This window comes from Canis lupus, chromosome 10, assembly GCF_011100685.1.
Source record: "Canis lupus familiaris isolate Mischka breed German Shepherd chromosome 10, alternate assembly UU_Cfam_GSD_1.0, whole genome shotgun sequence".
Lineage (NCBI taxonomy): Eukaryota > Metazoa > Chordata > Mammalia > Carnivora > Canidae > Canis > Canis lupus.
In genome coordinates, this window is record NC_049231.1 from 39641295 (window position 1) to 39664971 (window position 23677).

At 43.8% G+C, this 23677-nt stretch overlaps 1 long non-coding RNA gene across 19 annotated transcripts in view; it reads left to right on the forward strand.

Annotated features, from left to right (window-relative positions):
* The window catches only part of LOC119873653, a 111863-nt gene that overhangs the window by 71998 nt on the left and 16188 nt on the right, over positions 1-23677 (forward strand). Inside the window, exon 9 of one of the 19 annotated variants that reach the window (XR_005365749.1) lies at positions 12245-12361. The exons of the other annotated variants lie outside the window; for them this stretch is intronic. This is a non-coding gene — a long non-coding RNA (uncharacterized LOC119873653). Of the gene's footprint in view, positions 1-12244; positions 12362-23677 lie in introns of those variants that run through there. 19 annotated transcript variants of the gene reach the window in all.

Here is a 23677-nt window from a genome sequence, read left to right on the forward strand (position 1 = left end):
CCTTGGAGCTGGAGAGCTCTTCTCTCCAGTACCGACTCCCATGGAAGCCAAGGGAAGGGAGCTCACACTGCATTTCTTGAAGTCCATGGCCTGGCTCCCATTCCTGGCAATGGCCATCATATCGCCTGGAATCACATTTAAAATAGAGACTAGTTCAGTAGGTTGAGGGGATAGTGGTGTTGCGACCTCGCTTTTCTGACAGCTCTCAGGTGATGCAGCGACTTGGAACGGTAAGGCCTCAAACAGTAGGCTAAGTGAGGCTCAGGGACTGGTCTGGTTTGCTCAGCACTGGGTGCCCAGCACAGCCTGGCTCAGGGTGCACGGTTCTGCAGTGTTTGAATAAATGAATGCTGGGTGGTGGTGGTGGTGGGGCCTTCAGAGAGCAGGGTAAGCCTCGGATTGCTGACCCTGGGCTCAGATCTCATCCTTCCCATCTCGCATTTTACTTTCACCTAAACAGGCTGGATGCCTCAGTGGGTGCTGTGCTGTGTGGGGGAGCAGGAGGAAGGCAGACACTTAGGGGAGGCCCGGGTGGGGAGGGGCCGGTCCCTCTGCTTCCTGTCTGTCTGTCTCCTGATCATCACCCAGAGGCCACCGCTCTCAAGCATCTACTCTTAGGTGCTTTCTTTCCCCCCTGTTGGTTTCTCTTTGATGCCCATTTCAACCCCACAAATTATTTAGAAGGAGTGCAGGGTTCCATGCAGTGGACTCTGGCTCCAAGAATCACCGTTTATGGAAAGAGCACTGGTGTGGGAGGCAAAATTAAATGGGTATCATTCTGGGTGCCCCACTAACCAGGGCAGCGAATGATAGTCCGTCGGGTGCTCTGAGCTATGGAGTAGGAGGAGCCTTTCCAGCCTAACTGTTCACAGGAGATAATGCTTGTGAAGACTGTAAGGAATCCACAGTGTGTAGGGTAATGTGAGTTTGAGTTTTCAGGCTGCTGTACCAGGGAGAGTCCTCTGTGGGGGTCGGAGATCATGCCTCAGACTTCCTTTGCTACCCCAGGCTCTCTCAGGTGTGAACGTAGAGAAGGAGGTTCTCTCTCCCTCCCTTCTCCCCCTCTCCTCTATTCTTAGTGCAGGATTCCCCAAATTTTACTGTTAAGAATTAACCTGGACCCTTGCTAAACTCCTTCATTGCCAGGGAGCTTCCCTGAATCAGCAGGTCTGGGGTGGGTGGTGGGAATCCATCCTTCCATCCTATTCTCTTTTTTTCTGTTTTTAAAAAGGGTTCCAACAGATTCTTATTTTCAGAGATGTTTTGGAAACTGTTTAGTGCAGGGTACCTGGCATGGCTGCCTTTCGGATCACCTGGGAAGCTTTCAAAAGCCCCTGAGTCCAGGGGCTTTTGAAAGATCAGAAAGTCGGGGGATGGGACCAGGCATCTGTGATGTCTACTATCCCCCAGGGGATTCACAAGTGAAGTCTGGTAGGTTTCTGACTTGGTCGCATAGCGCAAGGGAGATGTCAGGGGAGCCCATCACCTTGTCTGTAGGCCAGTGATTCCCTAACGTGACCACATGTCCAGGCACCTTTTCAAAATCCTGATGCATTTCATATCAATTAAGTCAGAATTTTGGGGGGTAGGAGTCTGGCATCAGGAGTTTTTTAAAAGATGCCAGGTGATCCCTACGTGCAGCAGAGCTTGGAATCTGTGTGGATAGGAGTTTCAGGGATGAACCCTACAACCCGTCCCTCAACCCTGCTGCTGCTGGGGATGTGTTGCCTTTCATCCTTGTGTCTTTAATCACCCCCACATCTTCTAGGGAGTCCTCTCTCATCTCACAGGCACTTCTCAGCAGTGGACCCCCTTAGCACCAAGTAGGAGGAGCATCTGCCTGTTTCTCGCGTTTTCCCCTTGCTGTACATACCCGCATGCTGCCTGGGAGAGGGGCTTTTCTTAGTGTATAGTGTTTTGTTTATTGGTGAAATTTACATAACATGAAATTAACCATTTTAAAGTGTAAGACTCAGTGGCGTTTACTCCAATTCACAGTGATATACAACCACTACCTGTCTCTAATTTCAAAACCTTTTTTATTACCCTAGAAAAACACACCATACCTATCAATTACTCCCCAGTTCCCTCTCCCTCTCTAGTGCCTGGCAACAGCTAATCTGATTTCTGTCCACATGGATACTTATTCTGAATATTTCATATCGATGGAATCATAAAATATGTGACCTTTTGTGTCTGGCTTCTTTCATTTCACATTATTTTTAGGGCTCTTCTATGCAGTAGCAGGTTTTAATAGTTCATTCCTTTTGATGATTGAGTAATATTCCACTGTATCTCTGCCTGTTTTTGGAATGGAGTTTTCACAGGCACAGTCCCATCCCTTTACTTACAGACTATCTGTGGCTGCTTTTGCACTTTCACACCAGAGTCGAGTAATCATGACAGACCGTACGGCCTGCAAAGACTAAAATTTTCACTCTATGACCCTTTGCAGAAAAAAAAAAATTGCTGATTCCTGTTCTAAATAATATTTTGGGGGAAACTTTGTTATTAGTCCTGCATATGGAAATTCTGAAGTTTCAACATAGTTTATTTTTTCTCATGACATAATTCACAAGTTCAGCTGGATGAACAAATAGAAAGGCTATGACTATTGTGGAAAAGATGGGTTGTGGGGGAAGACTTGCCCTACAACATAGTACATATGTCCTGGAGCTATATTAGCCATAAGATGTAGTGCTAGTGCAGAAATAAGCAGGTCATGGAAAAGCCTGGAAGCTAAGAAAGGGACATAAACATATGATTAAGGTAGCTTTTCAGGTCAGCTGGGAGGAGATGAATTAGCCCATAGAGGGTGTTGAGCATGTCTTATTGAGACCAACCATGTAGAAATCATGAAACTGAATCCCCTTCTACTTCTCTGAAATAAATTCCAGAGGAATAAAATATTTAAATGAATAAAAATATATAAAAGTATCAAAAAAAACATTGGTAACTACCTTAGTAAGTTTGTAGCACAAAGTCCCTTTTAAGCTTTGAAAAGGGACACTGAAGGTAAAAAATTGATTAACTTAGCTAAAATTTGATAACTTTGGCTAAAATGTATGACTTCTGTGTTAGAAAAGTAATGTAAGTAAAGCTTGAAAGATAGAACAAAATTAACCTTGGAAAATTTTTTTTTTATTATAGACAAATGGTTCATGTCTCTAAGAGTAGAAAAAAATGAATGAGAATCTGAACAGAACAAAATAAATAAGGGGGAAATATACGAACTAGTAATAATGCAGTGAATGCAAATGGGCAGTAAACATGATACTATGAGTGTTCAACTCTGCAAATGATTAACGTCAGTGCAACATTGGTGTAAATAAGATGTCATTTTTGTTGGTATTTATCTGACTGACAAAGATAAGGGTGAGGGGAAAAAGGCTTTGTGATACCTTCTTGGGGTCAGTATTTTTGGAGGAAAACCTGGTGGAATAGATCACATTTGTAAATGTAAATACCTTTTGTAAATAATGCCAGTAACCTGACATCCTGGACATTTAGAATATAGAAGAACAACATAAAGAAGTTCTTTGTGGATCCCACGAGTCAAAATTAGCATGTAAACAACAGAAATAGAAAAAATAAAAGATGGTCTTTGCTGCAGTGAAAACTTGGAGACCATCTTAGTTTTCAGCAGCAGGTTATTTTATTTTATTATTTTATTTTATTTTATTTTATTTTTTTTTATTATTTTATTTTATTTTTAAATTTATATGATTTAAACAATTTAAAGGTTTTTATTTAAATTCCAGTTAGTTAACATACAGTATATTAGTTTCAGGTGTACAATAAAGTGATTCAACATTACCATACACCACCCTGTGTTCATTAAGCAGGCTTTTTTAAGCCCACTTTATGGAAGCTGACATATAAAATCTTTGCATATTTGGTTTATACAGCTTGATGAGTTTGAGGACAAGTATACTCATGAAGCCATTACCAACATTAGGATCGTGGCCACAGCCACAACCTATAGTTTCCTCCCAAACCCTTTATTATTATTGTTATTATTTTATTTTTTTGTGGTGAGATCACTTAAAGTAATATCTACCCTCTTAATAAGCTTTAAGTGTGCAATAGAGAATTGTTAGCTGTAGGCATTGTGCTGTATGGTAGATCTCCAGAATTTATTTTGCAAAACTGAAACTTTGTACCCTTGCCCATCAGCTCCCTAGTTCCTCCACCCAGTAGGATTTGATAAAATAAGGTGTGATATATCCATATGATGTTTTTTCAAGGAGCCACTGCAGGTAAGGTAGCATTTTCGACATTGCTATAGATTCTAAGTATTCTTTTTAAAATCAAGCCTGTATTTATGGTTGTCTTCATCTTTTCTTAAGAAACCAATCTTCTTAACCCATCCATTACGGTGTAAAACAATGCACCCCATTGCCAACCTTGTAAACGTGATGGCTATTACATACCTTTAAACATGTTATGTATTTATTTCTACCAGAGACGTTACAATTAACATGTAAGACTTGAAATATACAAATCCATGTTTTAGGACTGTGGGCTTATGTGTGTGTGTGTGTGTGTGTGTGTGCACTCCTGTATGCATGTATACATGCATCTGTTTGTGCCTGTGAGTGTGCAGTACAAAGAGCCTAGCATCTAGCTGAGGATGGTCCCATGCCCCAGCTACCTAGAGGGGTTCTGTTCCCTTTCAAGACAGATTCAGGGAATTAATAAACCAAGTGAAGACAGAAACCATCCCTCTGAGGATAAAACCTTTCTACCTGTAGGACTCTTTTATCTTCCAACTGGAGCAGCATGGCTGTGGATGCCAGGGGCAACTGCAGAGACATCTGATAAAACTTGCGGTTTGGCATCAAGCTTGATAATCATTACTCAACACTTTGGAAATTCTCATCTTCCTTTTTGAGTTCTTCTTGGGCCTTGTCCACCTCTTATGGTCCTTTGGAATTAGTGTCACTTGGTAACTACGTCCCTACCTGCCCACTCTTCACATTTTCTCCCCACTCCTTCTGTCCAGTTGGTCTGATACAAAAGGCAGTGGTATGCCCAGATGCATGGGCTCTACGTCCTACTTATACAGGAGGGGTTGCCTAAGAGCAGTGACCAGTGAGCTTTTTAATTGCTTATCCTTATCATGAAAATATTTTGAGTTTAGGCTTCCAATACATACCTGTCTATCTATCTATCTAGCCGCCATCTACTTACCTACCTATCTGTTGTGTGCCTCTGTGATTATACTAATAGATGATATACTTTATAAAATTTACATAAATGTGAAAATTCAAAATGATGGCATTATAAAATAGAAGTGCCAATATTTGCCTGTCATGTCCCATGACTGGTAGACCAGAGGGGAAAAGTCTAACTTTGAGGGGCCTCAGGGGCACTGCAAACACGTGTTCCAGGCAAGGTTTCCTTCCCTAGTGCTCTGTCGGGTCCAAGCTGCCCACTGGGCTGCTGTGAGCCCAGGAAACAAGGTGCTGCTGCAAGTGACTTGAACGAGTTTGTCTCTTGGAGTTTCTTTCACACTCTCCCCTTACTTCTAAGTCTTCCCCCTGCTCTTGAAGCTATACTTGTGTTCTCTCTCAAGTGCTGTTTCTCAATTAGAACTCATACTTGGCCAACCAATTCCTAAGCCACGTGGGCAGATCCAGCTCCTCTCCTCTGCTTTGTGGGCACAGCCCCGGTTTGGAAGTACCCTGCTTCCTTACCCATCTTGGACTTGGACTTGTTACATCTGGACAAACGCTGGAGTGGGCAGATGGATGGATCCATGGGTGGATGGTCTTATAGGATTGGTCCAACGTCTCGAGGAGTTGGAAAAGCAAGGATGCAGAGACACACAACTCGAGCTGGATCTGTATGATGATGCACAGAGCACAACTGATGGGTGCCTCTGAGATGCAAGTCTCTTGGGCGCAGTTATCCTGACACTGTTCTATCTCTTCTGTCCTCAGCTTCTAGAATAGTGCCCAGCACAGAGGAAAGACTTGTTGAGTGAATGAATGACACAAATGTTATCTTGGAGTAGTATCAATCAGGAGAACTCTTCCATTGCTTGCTTTGGTTTGGGATCTAAAGAAACATCTCAATTCATATGCAGGTTGTTTCTCTTCCTAACTGGGAGAAGTGATGAGGGGAGCCAGGGTTCTGCTTTGGCGGATAATCTCACTGACTTGTTCAAATAGGCAACTGAGACTATTGGGTAAGAAAAGTTTTAATGTCATGTCCAGCAGTTTCTCTAGTCAGCTCAGCTAGTCCCCACTGGGGGTCATAGCTTGCTCTGAGACTTAATTTCATCAATATGCTTTTTTTTCTGTATCTCTGGAAACATTTTTTTTTTCCTGCTGACTTTCCTCCCTCTGTCTCAAAAATCTCTTAGTTCCCCATTTATCCTGTCCCCCATGTATCCTCACAAATGAACTTTTGTTTTGGGCTTTCTTTCTACTGCACTTCCTCTCCTCTTTCTAAAGGAATTAAAAATTAAGCACATTTTTTTATTATGGTAGAAAACATAATATAAGATTTACCCTCAACCATTTTTAATCAGATAATTCAGTAGCGTTAAGTATATTCACATTATTGTGAAACAGATCTCCAGAACTTGCAAATCTGAAATTCTATACCCATTAAGCGATAACTCCATTTCCCCCCCTTTGCCAGTCCCCTAGTAACTGCCATTTTAATATCTGTTTCTATGAATTTGATTACTTTAGGTCCCTCGTATAAGTGGAGTCATACAGTATTTGTCTTTTTGTGACTGGCTTATTTCACCTGGTGTCATGTCCTCAAGGTTTACCTATGTTGTAGCATGTGATAGGATTTCCTCCTTTTATAAGGTTGAATAATAATATTTCATTGTATGTACATATCATATTTTCTTTATCTATTCATCTTTTGATAGACACGTGGGTTTCTTCCACTTCTTGGCTATTGTGAATAATGTTGCCATGAACATGGGTGTGCAAATATCTCTTTGAGATCCTGCTTTGCAGTCTTTTGAATTTATACCTGGAAGTGGGATAGCTAGATTATATAATTTTTTGAGGAACTGCCGTATTGTTTTCCGTTATGTCTGGACCATTTTATAGTCTCATCAAGAGTGCACAGGAGTTCTTTGCCAACACTTATTAATTTCTCTTTTCTTGATAGTAGCCCACTTAATGGGTGTGAGGTGATATCTCATCGTAGTGTTAATTTTTTGAGGCACCTCCATACTCTTTTCCATAGTGATCGGTCTGTTCTACAATCCCATTACTAATACACAAGGATCCCAATTTCTCCACATCTTCACCAATCCTTGCTATTTTCTGTATTTTTTGTTTGATTTTGCTTTGTTTTGATAGTGGCCATCCTATGGGGCATGAGACAATATCCCATTGCAGTTTTGATTCACATTTCTCTGAAGATGCATAGTGTTAAACATTTTTTCGTATGCTTGGTTGGCCATTTGCAAGTCTTCTTCAAAGAAATGTTTATTTAAGTCCTTGTTAATTTTTTATTTGGGTTATTTTTTAAAGATTTATTTATTTGAGAGAGAGAGAGAGAGAGAGCATGAGCACGCACTCGTGCAAGTTGGGGGAAGAACAGAGGGAGAGAAATAGACTCCATCCACTGAGCACAGAGCCTGATGTGGGGCTCCATCTCACAACCCTGAGATCATGGGCTGAGCCAAAATCACAAGTCTGACAATCAACTGAGCCATCCAAGCAAATCCAGTTAGTTAACTAATACACAGTGTAATATTAATTTCGGGTGTGCAATATAATTGTTGTTGAGTTCCTTATGTATTCTAGCTATTAACTCCTTATCAGATATTTATGATTTATAAATATTTTTCCCATCTTTAGTCTTACTTTTCACTCTGTTGATTGTTTCCTTTAATGTGGAGAAGTTTTAAAGTTTGATGTAGTCCCAATGCTAAATGTAGTCCCATTTGTCTATTTTTGTTTTTGTTATCTATGTTTTTGGTGTCATATCCAAAGAAGCATTGCGAAATCCAATGTCATAAAGCTTTTCCTCTATGTTTTATTCTGGTAGTCTTATAGTTTGAGCTCTTAGATTTAGGTCTTTAATCCATCTTGGGCTAATTTTTGTATATGTTGTAAAACAAGGGTCCAGCTTCCTAATTTTGCATTTGGATATCCAGTTTTCCCATCACCATTTGTTGAAGAAACTTATTTCTACAATGAGTGCTCTAGGCACCCTTGTTAAAGATCATTTGACCATGTACACAGAGTTTATTTCTGGGCTTTTTATTCTATTCCATTTTTCTATATGTCGGTCTTTTTGCCAGTACCGCACTATTACTATAGCTTTGTAATAGTCTTGAAATCAGGAAATGAGAATCCACCAACTTTGTTGGTTTAGGCTATTTGAGATCCATTGAATGTCCATCTGGATTTTAGGATTTCTAAAAATTTAAGTAATGCTTTTGGGATTTGGTAGGAATTGGGTTGAATTGGTAGATTGTTTTGGATAGTATTGACCTCTTACCAATATCATCTTCCAATTCATGAATGTGGGATATCTTTTCATTTATTTGTGTTTTTAATTTCTTTCAACAGTATTTTATAATTTTCAGTGTACAAGTCTTTAACCTCCTTGATTGGGCTTATTCCTAAGTATTTAATTCTTTTTGATTCTATTATAGATGAGATTGTCTTCTTAATTTCTTTTTTGGGTAGTTCATTGTTAGTGTATAGAAACACAACTGATTTTTGTGTGTTGATTTTGTATCCCACCACTTTGCTGAATTTGTTTATTGGTCCTAATAGTCTGAGTGTGTGTGTGTGTGTGTGTGTGTGTGTGTGTGTAGTCTTTAAGGTTTTCTTTTTTGAAAATATTTTATTTATTTATTCATGAAAGACACAGAGAGATAGGCAGAGACATAGGCAGAGGGAGAAGCAGGCTCCTTCAGGGAATCTAATGTGGGACTTGATCTCTGGACCCCAAATTGCGTCGTGAGCCAAAGGCAGATGCTCAACTGCTGAACCACCCAGGTGTCCCATCTTTAAAGTGTTTTACATGTAAGATCATGTCATCTGTGAACAGAGATAATTTTACTTTTCTTTTCTAATTTATATGCTTTTATTTTTTTTTTCTTGCCTGATTGCTCTGGATAGCACTTCCAGTACTATGTTGAATAGAAATTGTGAGACAGGGTATCCTTCTCTTTTTCCTAATGTTAGATGAAATGTTTTCAGTCTTTAACCATTGAGCTGTGAGCTTTTCATATATGGACTTTATTATGTTGGGGTAGTTTCTTTCTTTGCTAATTTAATTTTTTCATCAGGAAAGTATGCTGATTTTTTTTTCAAATGCTTCTCTGTATCAATTGAGAAAATCATTAATTTTTGTCCTGTATTTTGTTAATGTGGTATATTTATGCCCATCTTTATATAGTTCCTGGATCTTGTTAAATATTTCTTCCCAATCTTCAGCTCTCTGACAAAAACGAGTCTTCAGCAAAACTGTGGGTGAAGACTTTAGTCAATATGTTATATATTGTGATATAGTAATATTTAAAACATATTGGATCCTCTAGCACTCATTATTCTGAGTTTTGTTTAAGAGAACATGACTCTATTCTTATGTGTTCACCTAGCTCTCTATTTATAGAACTTCTCTCTGATTTTCCTTTGGATTCTTCCCTATTTTTTTAATCTCTTCTCAAATCCCTAAGTAACCTCCTGTGCATTCCCCAAAAACCTCATTCTGAAATCTTTTTCTTTTCTGTTAAACTGCTCAGTATGGCGACTTACCACTGAGACAATATTAAAACAACAGTAACTGGAACTAGACATTCCCCTGGATGCCGATATTACCTTCTCATTTTGGGTATTTTCTGAGTCCATGGACTTAGATGCAGGTGTTAAGCATATCCATAGTTACTGGGGCGAAAGAAAAAATCAAACAATAAGACAAAACAGGATTATAACAGGCCTAGCAGAAATTTGGTAAGATAGGAATTTTATTTTTAAAGTCAAGCATACTTTAAAACTTAAGGTCATTTTTATCAATGCTTTATTTATAGATGTAATCAATTCCATTCCTAATATGACATGCCTAGAGACATGCCTAAAGAGCTAGTCATAAATGAACGAAAAACAACATGGAACATAATGTACAAATATAAAGCATGAGAATTATCTTGTACTCTCTGGTATTTGTGATCCCCATTTTTTTTTTTTTGAGAAGCTACAAGTAGGTAGACATGAGAATAAAAGGGTGTAGCACAAGCTCAATCACAAAATGCTGTCTTATAATTATTTTATATTTTTTAAAAGGTTTTATTTATTTGAGAGAGACAGAAAGAGAGAGAGAGAGAGAGAGAGAGAGAGAGAAGGAGATGGAGAGCACACAAGCAGGGGGGTGGCAGAGGGAGAGGGAGAGGGAAAAACAGACTTCCTGCTGAGCGGGGAGCTGAATGTAGGACTCGATCCCAGGACTCCGGGATCACTACCTGAGCCAAAGGCAGATGCTCAACCAACTGAGCCAGCCACCCAGGTGCCCCTCGAAATTATTTTCTAAATGCTGCTATAATTACACTTATTTTTATTAGTTATATATCACAGTGATGTTAATGAAAATGTCATGTCTAAAAGGGACAGTTTACATAAAGCTTTATATTTTAGGCCCATAAAAGCCAGCTTAAAAAAATTTCAGTACTGCAGTTTGGATATTTTTTAATTAGGTAATTGGTAATTGGATTTTAGATTTTATTTCACCTTTTTGAGAGCTTTTTTTTTTTTTTTAAGGATCAAAAGCTTTTGCACCCTCATTAATGTCAAAGAAACCAATGTCTGTCTATAACTGTTGTTTTATGGGTAAAATAGTTCAATTGTTGTATCAGTATTATAAAATTCTGGTTTTAATAATTCAGTTATAGGACCTACATAGAATTTCTTGTGAAAAACATATATAGATAGCCAGTATCTTACAAAATGATTTATATTTCATTCATGCTTTAATTTGATTTTTAGTAAAACTAGATCATTAGCAGACACCAGTGGTACCATTAAGCCTCAGTCAGTATGTAATACATGATTTATCATTACCTACAGCCCTAGAAACTCTTCATCCCTTGAAAATTGGGCTGAGAAAGTGAAATATGCAAGGCACCCCAAAATCATGTCTTTTGTGAAATCACCAAGTGAGGGGGAATTGTCTGAGTTCTCTGAAGTGTGATGTTTAACTCATTCTAATCTCCTGTGTGAACTCAGGTTTTGTGCCCTGCAGATGGAGTCGCTGCCAGCACGACATTCTTTGTCATGAGCTTACTGTACTCCTTGTTTCATGCAGCCAAGCTGTAGGAGTATCACATTTACCTTCAAAATCTTGGCTTTGTAACTTCCCCAAACCCCAAGCAGGAATTCTGGAATAGCTCCTTCAGTACTCTTTACTTGGCTGGTTCGGCTCCCAGGGGCTAGTTTGTGACAGGATGATCTCTCATAAGGTATTAGGTCCTGTCTTCTTCCCTGTTACGTCCAAGCTCTTTTCTAGCAACAGATTATGTGTGGCTACAGCCACCACGATCACGTCCAAGGAATGGACGGGGTTTAAGGGTAGTAGATAGAAGAACAAACTAAAGTCCTAAATATACTCCTACTACAAATGCCAGTATCTGAAGAATTATAATAAGTAAAATGAATTTAAAAAGATATGCTGATAATAAATAACACAAGCACATGGGGCCCCATTGTTACTGAAAACCATGGGGCTGTGTTGCTTGGAAAGAGAAGTGGGAGAGTCAGGCCCAAGCCAAAGGGCTTGTCAGGCTCTTGCTCAGTATTTGTTTGCTCAGCATCATCCTTTCGGGATTTCTGTTGACTTAGGGAAGTGGGGGTAATTAGCTCCCCGCTGCTTCAGGAACTCTCCATGCACATGTTCTCTGACCATCGCAATTTGGAACAGAGTATAAATCTGAGCCAAAAGGTTTGGTCGATCATTGGTCAATTAACCCAATTCAGGCCCTGGTTAAGTGGCCTGGCAGGGTGGCAAGTGGCTTGCAGGGCTCTCCCGCAGTGGGTGCGACCTTCTCTCTCCTCTCCCTTCCTTGACAGCTGGGTTTCCAGAATGCAGTTGCTGGGCCACCTCCCTGACATACAGTGGTAATTTTGGCTGGAAGGAGAACATCTGGGGAGGCTTCCTGTAGCAATCTCTGGAGGCTGAACGAGATAATCAGGCTTAGCAAATTGGGTTGACTAGACAATGAAATATTTATTGTGATTCCTTTTTTTTTCTTTTTTTGAAGTTCAAAAATCCTTGTCATCCCTGGGCTGAAGTCTGTACATGACAGGAATTCACAATTAGATTAGAAGTGGCCTGCTACCACTTACTGATGACCTCAACCTGCAGCACACAGAAGGCAAGTGATTGTGTCTGCATACGGGCTCCATTTAATGGGGTTTCCCCTAATAAACCAGAAAAGTCCATGAAACAAAAGAAAGCAATCCATAAAACCAGCCTGTGTGATGGTCTTTCATTAGTTTTCAGTGGATGAAATATTTTTTCACATGGGCGAAAAGAGAGGCAAATAACTTTGATGGTGTTTTAAAACAGACTTTTATACATGAATAATGTTTAGTCTAAGTGGAACTTATTTTTAAATCTACCTTGACTTGAATGTGTACCAAAAGGACAAAGAGCATTGTCATTTAGACCAAAATGCTGGTTTCCCTTTAAATGTTTAGATAATGGCAGAAAAATCTAGCTACATCTGCCTTGTGTGGTTCATGACCAAGTACTCTTTTCGAATGAGTTGATTAGGTCTTGGCTGTATCCTAAGCCAAGTCACATATCAATGGAGAAGCATTACAGATTCATCATCAAAGAGGGCTCAGTTTTCTGCCCAAAGTGGACAACTGTGTTTCTTGCATGCTCACCCTAATTAGTAATTTGGTATCTCAAAGTTCCAATCAATCAGCAATCAACACTGATTACAGAGAAAGATGAAGGCTCTTCCTCTGGGTATAAGATGATGTCTGCTTAGGGCTTCCTACCTGTCTCGCCCCAGTTCCTGACATTCCCCAGGGGATCCTATGCTTCAGGGAAACTCCTGTATTCCCACACCTGCCCAGATCACTTCTTCCTACATGACTTTACACCTGCTGTGTGCTCCTGACTTTGCTTGTTGGGCAACCTCCTGAATATCTTCTCTTGGAGACCCCCCTGCTTCCATGCTCACCTCCTCTTTGATACCTTTCTGATCAATCTACTTTCTACCATGCTTTATGCTGAGAAGGCATCTCTCCTTCGGCCTCCCATGTCATCCTCTTCATGGCTCTACAGTATCACATTTTTTCTTTTAATATGCCCAGATATTTACTGAGGGTCTCCCCTGAAGTAAGCACTGCTCATATGGTGAGAATATAGATCTGGTCCTTGCCCTCACAGAGCCCACATTCTAGTTGAGGAGAAAGAGAATAAACAGGAATATAAAATGACACTAGGTAGTCTGATGACAAAATATACAGAGGTTTTTTTTTTTTTTTCCTGTCTGACTTTCCCAGCTCACTGTGAACCAGAGCAGGTGCTGGTGAATCTAGCATGGAGTGGAGTATTCACATACATGAGGTGTCAGGAAATATCGAATAAATGAACAAAGGAAAGGAGCATTCAGTGGACCTATACCTATGTTCCCAATCTTCCCAGCACTGCAGGATGTAAGATAAATGAAAGCAAATTTTACTCGTGTTTACAGGTGAAAAGTTTTCTCTTCTTAAAGAATATCTTTGTGACCTTTTCAGAGATAATAAGAAATTTTCCCCGCTTACCAGAAAACAGCAGCTGGTCCATATAGAGAGGTAGATTGCTAGAAACGTCTCCTGCCTGTCATTGATTCATCATTCAGATAGATTACATACAAGACACGTAAAAAATGATGGTCTGTACCACAGGTTTTTATTTCTATTAAATTCTACGGCATATGATCTTGAACAAACATTTGTAGTCAATATTTGATAAAAAGTCCGATTCAATCAAGTAAATAAAGCATTAGAAAAAATAATTTCATTCCTTTGCTAAACTAAATCCATTAAGACTCCAACACAAGTAGGACGGAGGACAAAGAATATTTAAAACAAAACAAAACAAAACAGTGAGACCCATTGCGCATTTGCATTTTAAAATTAATTGCTGCCCTAATTATTTGTCAGTAGAAGCATAAATTAAGTAAATATAACTTACAGTAAGCTTTTAGACACCCACAGGATTCTCCCCTCAAGAGTAAATTGTCATAATGGTTCAGTGTGACGGTTTATTATTGAGGAAAGAGTGAAGATGGGAAATGGAGCCATGTGGAAATGAAACAGGGACTCCAGATGAAGATATTGACACAAGTAGGTACTTTTAATTTTCCTCTGTAAGGTGTGAGGAGGTAACAACCAATAAAGAGTGTTGGGGTCAAGGGAAACCTTGGGAAACTCTACAAAGTTGTACCTCCATTAATATTAAGTACAACTCCATGACCCCAACATGGAACCGAAAGGTGAAAAACACAGTTAAGCGTGGTGTTGTTATTCATCGTGCCTTGCATAAATAGGATTGATTGGCTTGGGTATTTGCTCCATCTGCTTTCCCTTACACCATGTCAGTGGAGCGATAGGCATCTAGCACAGCTGGAATATTTTTTCTAGCACACAATCAGGCATACATTGTTGGTGATCTCTCTGAAAAGCTTACGAAACAACACAATGATGCTGAATAACAAACAGCTCCAAATCTCAAGGACTTAGATTCACCACCATTTATGCTCATGCTTCCTGGGCTGCAGGTCAGCTGTGGCCTGGTTGATTGATCCAGGCTGGGGTCAGGTAGGCGACTCTTCCTGTGGGTGTGCTCTGCAGGTGCCTGGAGTCGCTGGAACAACTATTTCACCTGCCTCTCATTCTATAAGGGTTATCTGACAGTTATCTCATGATCTTTGCAAAGTAGAAGTGGAGGCTCTCAGTGGAGTGAGTGTAAATGTTCAGTGCCTTACAACCTAGCTTCTAAATAGGCCTAGGGTCATGTCTGCCCACCTTTCATTGGCCAAAGGAAGTCCCATTGTCAAGCTCAATACCAGTGGGATAAGGCAGTAAATTCTTCCCATGGAGGTCAGTGTGTGCGTATTGGAGGGCAGGGAAGTGAAAATTTGCTGAGAAAAAAAATTTAATCTACTATGACTATCTGTATTTAAAGGAAGACCTTCATTTTCTGATTTGGGTCTTTACACATGAATTACGTAAAGCTTGCCTTTTTACCCCCCTCTGAATTTGTTAATTATAAATATGTTAGATTAGCCAGAAAGATCTTTCAGTAAGATAAATATAAGGACGATTTAGAAGGATATGTGAGTGAACCTCCAGCAACAATGGCCTAATGTGGCCCAACAGAGTCTTACCCTGCTGTTTGAAGATGGGGCCGCTTGGATGTAGGTCTGCAAGGTCCTATTTGGCTTCGAGGCCATGGATTGAGCTGCCTGCTATAGACCAGACAGGCAGAAATTTTGCCTCAGCAGATGTGTGCATGACTTCACTGCTCTGATTACAGCATCACCTCTCCCCTGTCACCAACTGGCAACCCACAGCAAAGGATGTTTTTCTGATCATTTTGCACTCATTAAATGCAGCTGTCACAACAGTGGATGCGAGGATGCATGCAAAACTTTTCTGCCACGTCAAAATAAAGCTGAAAAGCTTTTTAAAAAAGAGCTGAAACCTTTGAAGCCTATTCTCAAGGAATATTGGAAATATTGCCTTTTGTCATTGACAATTGAAAGTGTTCCATCTCAACACAAATTAAATGTTGGCTCAGGCTATGGAAGCAACATCCATCAAAATTTTGCAGCAGAAAGCGTTTGGCCAACCCCTGGGGTTCACTTCCTGGGTCTGAATGACCTAAAGGCTCCATACTTGTTTTAGTGGTTGATCCTTGCTCATGGTTTTAATGGATTCTTGAAAATGTGTTGCAAGAATGAAATCATCAGACGCCTACTACATACCCCATCAGAGGAGTGAGACAAACAACTGGGGTCTGGATCCATAACACAGACCTGCTGATTAGACACTCAGGGTGGAGGTGAGGGCCTTCTTTGGTCTTGGCTCACTTGTCAGAATCCGTTTGACCAATCCACAGACCTGTAAAAAGGACCATATGCTCAGAATGTGCTTCCTGGTGTAGCATCTCCTGAATTTTCCTGTTGTTTTCCAAGCACTGGTTATTCTCCACTGGCTCAAAAGGTGACTCTGACTTTTGCTCTTCCTAGAAGCCTTCCACCTGCCTCCTCCATGGGGCTGGTCATGGGGCCATTGGCCGTGTTCCCTCCATACCCTCTGCCACCTTTATTTTGATCGTAGTAGTGACCACTCTGTCCCTGTTGTGGTGCCGTCTGCTTGTGGATTCCCAATAGACCGAGATTTCGAGAGTCAGGACTGGGTTTGTCATCATATGTGTGGCCCTACTGGTGTAATGTAGGGCTGCCCTCCCCCACCCCCAAATGATGAAGGGCAGAGGGAAGAAAGGTAGGGGAAGGCAGCCAATGGATGGGACAATTTCAAGGGGTGGGTGGGTACATCTTGTAGCCAGACGTTGCCTGTGGACATCAGGTAACAGAGAACAGATGTTTTCGCCTCTCCTCCTCCACCTCTGGGCACACATTACAGGTACCTCTGGGCACATGGGCAGTAATTCTTGGTGAAGTAATAGGAGAGTGGGGTGAGTCTATAAGTCAAGGTCTGGTAGGAAAAACCTACCCCACAAGGTATTTCTTATCTCGGAATCTCCACCTAAGGTCATCTTTAGACAGAGAGAGCCTAAGGGGAGAAGGAGAATGTGTCCCAGACCCAGGACCATGAAACAGGGAGAGAAGAGTGGGGCTTGGTGATGGCACTGTGAGAGCCAAGTGGCCAAGTGTCTGCAAGAGTCCAGTTCACTCTGGCATCCCGAGGTGGGACACACTTAAGTGATCCAGAACCTGCCGCGCCTACTGTGGGGTACGATGACCATGTCCGCCTCTCTCCCCTTCTGCTAGTAGATGTCACAGGTGACGTCCCAGGAACAAAATGTAAGGAATTAACACGCCGTCCTATGTGTGATGTCACACCGGTGAGAAAACCCAAAGACCAGAGAGAAATGACGCGATTAAAGTAATTGTGGATCAGAAACTAGAATTCTCTGGTGTATTGGTCATTGTGCCAGTGCTGCCCAGGGGCCTGGAATAGGAAGTATAGGACGAGGCAGAGGGTAGGCAAGCGTGGAGTCTGGAGTGTATTTTGCTGGCTTAGGGGAGCCCGTGAGTGAAAAGGAGCCCCTTGGCTGTACTGCGCTCTACCTCCTTCTGGAGAGTGAAGAACTCACACTCTGGTTGCTTTGTCTCTCCAAAAGTATATTTTGACTAGATTTTCTTTTTAAAGATTTTTGTTTTATTTATTCATGAGACACACAGAGAGAGGCAGAGACACAGGCAGAGGGAGAAGTAGGCTCCCTGCGGGGAGCCCAATGTGGGACTCGATCCCAGGACCCCGGGATCACGACCTGAACCAAAGGCCAGACGCCCAACCACTGAGCCACCCAGGTGCCCCTTGACTAGATGTTCTTCGAATTTGAATTTATTAGGTCTGATTTATACACATTGGCCAACAAATCGCGAAGCCTGGCTGCACAGCCTCCTCTCGCCCTTCCTTCCGCGGCTTACCTCCAACGTCCCCTCCACAGAAGCCGTCCTTAAACACCCACTCCGAAGTTGCTCTTCTCCGTCATTTGCGATCTTAGGCCCTTCCTGGTTATTTTCCCTGCCTAACGCTAATTATAATTTACGATTAGTTCATTTACCTGTTTACTTATTTGTTTGCCTCCTCTAGAAGGGCAAAGTCAGCGTGTATATCCCGGCGCTAGCGCAGTCCCGGGCGTGTCATAGAAGTAGGTGCGCATAGAACGAGCAAAACCAAATAAATATGCAGAATGCGTAGTTGAAAATTAAATAAGATCCACTCCTTTTTTTCTCAAAGACTTCATAACATCGGGAGGAGACTTATATTCTGGGAAGTAACAAAAACGAGGCATTGCAAGACCATCCCCTTTTAGAGAGACGTGGCGATGAATTCTGGTAGGAAGTGCGGCCGGTGATCTTGCGCGAGGTGTGAGTTGCGTTGTTCTGCAGCTGAGAAGGGTAAGAGGAGAAGCAGGGGGCGCTTGTGGCCCGGGGCTCGTGGTAGAAACGGGGCCAGCATCCCCGACTCCTGAACAATGCACTTCTCACTCACTGTGGTTTCTGGTCAGTGTGTGTGTGTGTGTGTGTGGCCTCAGCCTGAACCATCAGGTGATTTTGGTGTCGTGGAGGGTCCAGCCTGTTGGGGGGAAGTTGTCCTAGATATCTATCTTCTGGTCTGTCTCGTTGTGTTTCTGTCTCATCTCCCTAAAGTCAGGCTGGTTGTGCTATGTCCCTCCTCTCTGGTGGTCCATGTGTCTCTGTCGTCCTCGGGGAGTGACAGTAGCTCACACTCATTCCGTGGGCAGCAGACAGTATTTAATTGTATTATTCATGCCTCTTGCCTCTCTTAAACAGTGCTTTCTACACACCTTTCATTTTGATAAGAAAGCACTCACAACTCAGTACCAATAGCAACATTTTGGAGTATTTCCTGAAAACTCTTGAGGACAATTCTGAGGCCTCTGGGGTGAGTCAAAGCCAAGCCTGGAGCTCCGAGGGTTAACAGTGCTTGCCTGGAAGGGGACCTTGGACACCGCAGCTTACTCCAAGGAACTGGCCCAGCCCTGAGAATTCGGGTGGGCAGCCACCTAGGGTGGGGGGGGGACCACCCGGAACTCGGGAGGCTTTAGAATTTATATTTTCATTAATGAATGCTTCAGAAAGTGTACTGTCCCTAATTCCCTTCCTTGAAAGATGGAAACTTTAATGTGCAGTTAATTAAATGTTGTGTTGATTTGCAAGCCCTGAGCTCTCAGAGGCCTCAGGGAGGTGGAGGCAAGTTTAGAAATCAAACAACGGGAGGACTGGCTGTCCCTGATCTGACCACAGAGCAAGTGGCACTGTTTGCTCCAGACGCCCGGGAGGCGGTGGAGGCGCCCCTGTGGCCAGGACCTGCGTCCTGGGGCCGGTAGTTCCCGCACGGTCTGTTTACCGTGGAGGGGAGCAGACCAGGGCCGGGCTGCTCAGTGCTTTCAGGGGCATTATTATTATTTTATTTTATTTGTCTCTCTGGTGCTCCAGCACTTCTTTGTACTGAGAGGAGCTGTGTCATGCTGGAATGCTTTTCACAACAAACTAAAGCACCCAGCTGTGGCTCTGGATGCAGCCCTGGAAGCTGCGGGCTTCTGCGTGCATTCATTTATGGAGCAGGTTCAGCTGCTCAGGTGGGCTCCGTGTAAAATACAGTGCCAGCCTGACTGGGGGGCAGGTGGCTGGGGCTCGGCCTTCTGACCAAACCAAGGGCCTGATGGATATTGAGGTTCTGAGGATCAAAGGCTGACCGGGCCGCAGAGCTCACCTTCCTTCACTGCGGTTGATAGACGGGAGTGAGTAAGAAATGTGAGCAGGAAATTCAGTGGCTGGATTGCACAAGCAGAAGTATGGTTTGCTCCAAATAGCTAGCACCTGTTAACAGTGACAACCTTATCATCCATTTGGCCCTGGCTAAAGGCACAACTTACGTAATTACCAAATGACATCTTGCAGGGTTATCTGCCACCAGAGCACGCTTTCCTTGACTCCATGCCTGGCAAGAACAAAGCGCCCATACCTGATTAAGATACACTTGCGTATCATCTTGGCATCGGAATTCCTGACTTGTGACTCTTCCGGGCGGTCATCTCATTTAGGATGCCCTGAAAAGCTGGCAGAGTTGCCAGGACTGACTTTGGAAAGTGTTGGTGGTGCTACTATATTCTTATTATGAATAAAAATTTGAAACCCAAGCTGATAAACATATTTTTTTTCACACTGAATTCATCAGGAATACATTAACATTTTCTAAAAGGTAAAGACAGGGGGGAAAAAAACCGAAAGAATTAAAAGGAGAACATTAGGATGTATTTGGCCATTAGGATCCCTGTTTCCATCGGCTCCTGTTTATGAGCCAGAACCTCACCCCACAGAACTAACACTCGGGGAATTAGCCTATGGAATAATTATCACTCCTGATGAACGGAATAAGAGCCTGTTTCCGTGTGTGTGCAGAGCCATTCATTCTAGGGAAGAAATCTGGAGTGAAAGCTCACAGCATATTTTGCATAGGTCCTGTAAAAGGATCCAGGCAAAACAGGCTTTGCAACATTAGTTATGATCATATATGGAAAAAGCAGTTACTTTCTGTGGTGACATATGGCTGAGTTGGTACGATGCCCAGGAATCTCAGTGGCCCCCCGCCCCAAGAAGGGTGAGCCCCGGCTTCATCCTCTGCCCTGTTGTCATCGGGACCAAGAGCATAAGCAGCTCGTGGAGACATCACCAGTGAAGTAAAATCGCATCCACGTGTGCCAAGACCAAAGCTGCTGTTGGGCTCTGGCAGTTGGCAGGTGTACTGTCCCCGTCTGTGAAAACGATTTTTCCTAAATCAGGGACATTATGAATGGAGCCCAGACCCATCTGCTTAAAATTCAGGCACGGTGGCATTCCACAGGAAACAACAATGGCCAACAACAATGATGAAAACGCACTCTGCTATTGTAACGGTGATCCTGTCCTTAAATGATGGGCGTCTAGACTCGTTCTGATGATGTTCCATAACCAGTAAACTCACTGCCAAAATTTCTAACGTGGCCAGGCACATAAATTGAATTTTGTTATGGGAGAGACAGAGAAATGTGACCACGTGCAAGCAAGACATTCATAAATCCACTCATTCATTGATCTGACCATTGCTTGATTCAGTTAAGCCTCCGAGAGTCCCCAGCTCTTGCTCAGCACTGGGGACGCAAAATGATCTTTATCTTCAGGACATCCAGTCTTGTGAGAAGGACAGCTACTCCTAAGAAAGCCTCAGGTGTGAGGATGCCTTGATGAGCCCCTTCCCCTTGGTTCTGGGGGCCTGGGAGGGACTTAGACCTTCTGAGTGACCCCACCTGCTGAGGACAGGTGAGGAGGGCAGTGCCCCTGGGACCTGCCCATCGGGTAGAGACCCCTGCTCTGCTACTTCCTAGCTGTCTACACATGAGAGAGACGTCCAAATCTTGGCTTTCTCACTCATGAGACAGCTATGGCAGGGCCCCCTGCCTGCCGATGTGCTGAGGCTTCGCTGGGGAGTTTTATGGAAGGAGCTTCGTGAGACCCTGGTGGTTGTGAGCGCTCCGAACAGTGGTAGGGCCCTGTAATGGGGTGGGGGGGTGGAAGCCGGGCCTGGAGAGGCGGCCCTGGGGGCGGTGGGACTCTCTATGGCTGAGTTCACAGCAGGGGGAAAATGCTCTTGGGTTTGTTCTCAGAAGGAACACTTTGGAGACATTTTGGTACATGAGTTAGGAGGAGGAGAGGTGGAGGGGGCTGAGCTGTGATCAGAAGACCCGTATGGAGGGTGCAAGGCAGCTGGACAAGGTGTTGTGAAGGCCTGTCCTGGTGGGTGGGGTTGGACCCAAATAGGGACACACTTGGAAAGTGAAATAGGAGGGACCAGGGAGAGAGACAGAGAAGGGGAGAGGGGAGGGAGAGGCAGGAGAAAATGAGAGACAGAGACAGATGCACACAGAGAGACACAGAGATATAGAGAGGTAGAGAAATGGAGGGAGAGAGACAGAGCGAGAGACAAGGAGAGAGGGAGGGAGAGGGGATGATGGGAGGAGGTGGATAGGGGCGGGGGGTACCAAGAGAGAGACAGAGACAGAGACAGAGACAGAGAGAGATAAACAGAAAGAGAGATGTGTGGAAAGAGAGACAGGGGGGGCTTGGGGGAGATTCTGGTGATGAGGCTGAGGGCCAGGACCCCAAGATTGAGACTACAGCAGGGAGGACATGGAGTGGAGAGGGCGTGGGGAGGAGGCCACCCCCTCATCCAGAACAGGAGCCGCCCCCTAACGGTGCACAAGTATGTGTGAGCACTTGGCTTACCCCCAGTCCAGAAAGTCCCTGGTCAGGCAGTTCCCGACTGCCTGTTCCAGCACATTCCCAGCTTCCCAAGGCTGACGAGCTCTCAACAACCACTCGCTCCCGCACGGGGCACCCAGATGGGTGCGAACAGGGGAGCAATCTGCAGGGCAGAGAATGGGCACTGCGTGGTTTGGGGCTGAACTGAGGCAGGGGATGGAGGGCTCAGCAGCAGGTGCTCCATTCAGACTGCGGGGCTCGCCCTCAGCCCCATGCGGCGCCCCCACTGCACCTGCTGCTTGCCTCGGTGCCCGGGGCTCGCAGGTGCCACCAGCCTGGTTCTTCTGGGCCACACACATTCCTCTGCGCCCTGGGGGCGCCTCCGGGTGCCGGGCTCTGCGTCGGGCACAGGACAGCGCGATGCTCCAAGCGGCGGGGTCTGTCCCCTCTGGGCTCTGGTCAGGACGGGAGCGTGGTGTTCTCGTCCTGTCCTCCTCCGACCACCGCGGCCTGAGGGGTTTACTCTCTAGCGAGAGAATTCCAGGCAGGCAGCAGGTTGTGATTTGAGAACCAGGGGCTCATCCTCCCACTTTGAAGCCACAGCTGCTCTGCCTTCTGGTAGCGCTTCCCTCGGCCTTGGCTTCAGAGGCCCCAAGGAGCTGTTTTCAGGGGAGCAGCTCCAGGTTCTCCCACAAAAAACATGTTCCTGGGGAAATGCAAAGAGTGTGGCCTCAAAGAAGAGATGAGGATATTGCCTGCTCTTCCACAGACCGGGGCCGACTCTTTAGGGGTCTAACCCTGCTGATTTCCGAGATGAGCGCTGTGGCTTCAGTAGATGCGCCTCCAGGGAGCACCTCATGTGGGGGCAGGGCCTGGGCCCGGGGGTCAAGTGCGTCCTCACCTCATGTAAGCCCCGCCACGAAGTCCTATGAGGGCAGGGAGTCCAGCGGACCCTTGACTAACACAAAATTGAACTGACGTGTGGATTGCTTTCAATAAATGTATTGGAAGTTTTTTGGAGATTTCCAGCAGTTTGAAAAAAGTCATAGACAACTACATAGCCTAGAAATACAGAAAAAAAAAATTAAGGAAGAGGTATTATTGTAAGACCGCAGTATATAATATGTATGATACACAAAATATGTGTCAGTCCACCGTGTAGGTAATCAGGAAGGCTTCCCGTCAGCAGTAGGCCGTCAGTAGCTAAGATTTTGGGGAGTCAAAGGTTACGCATGGATTTTCCACTGCAGGGAGGCAGGTTCCCCCATGCCTGCCTGGGTTTGAGAGTCTCTGTGGTCTAGGCAGGGGCAACTGGAATTCAGAGAGGTTAAATAACTGGTTCCCAGTTACATCACACAGCTAGTCATGGCTGGAAAGTTTTTTTTTTTTTTTTTTTTTTTTTTAGAGAGGGCGAGAGAGCGTTAGCGAGCAAGCGAGCAAGCGTGAGTGCTCGAGAGCAAGGGTTGGGGGCAGGGGCAGAGGGAGAAGGAGCGAGAGAATCTTAAGCAGATTCCAGGCCAAGCACAGAGCCCAAAGTGGGGCTCCATCTCATTACCTAGAGATCATGACCTGAGGCGAAATCAAGTGTCAGGCTCTTAACCGACTGAGCCACCCAGACGCCCCGGGAGATGGTTTTCGAACTCTGATCTTGCGATTCTGAGAACAGAATTCATT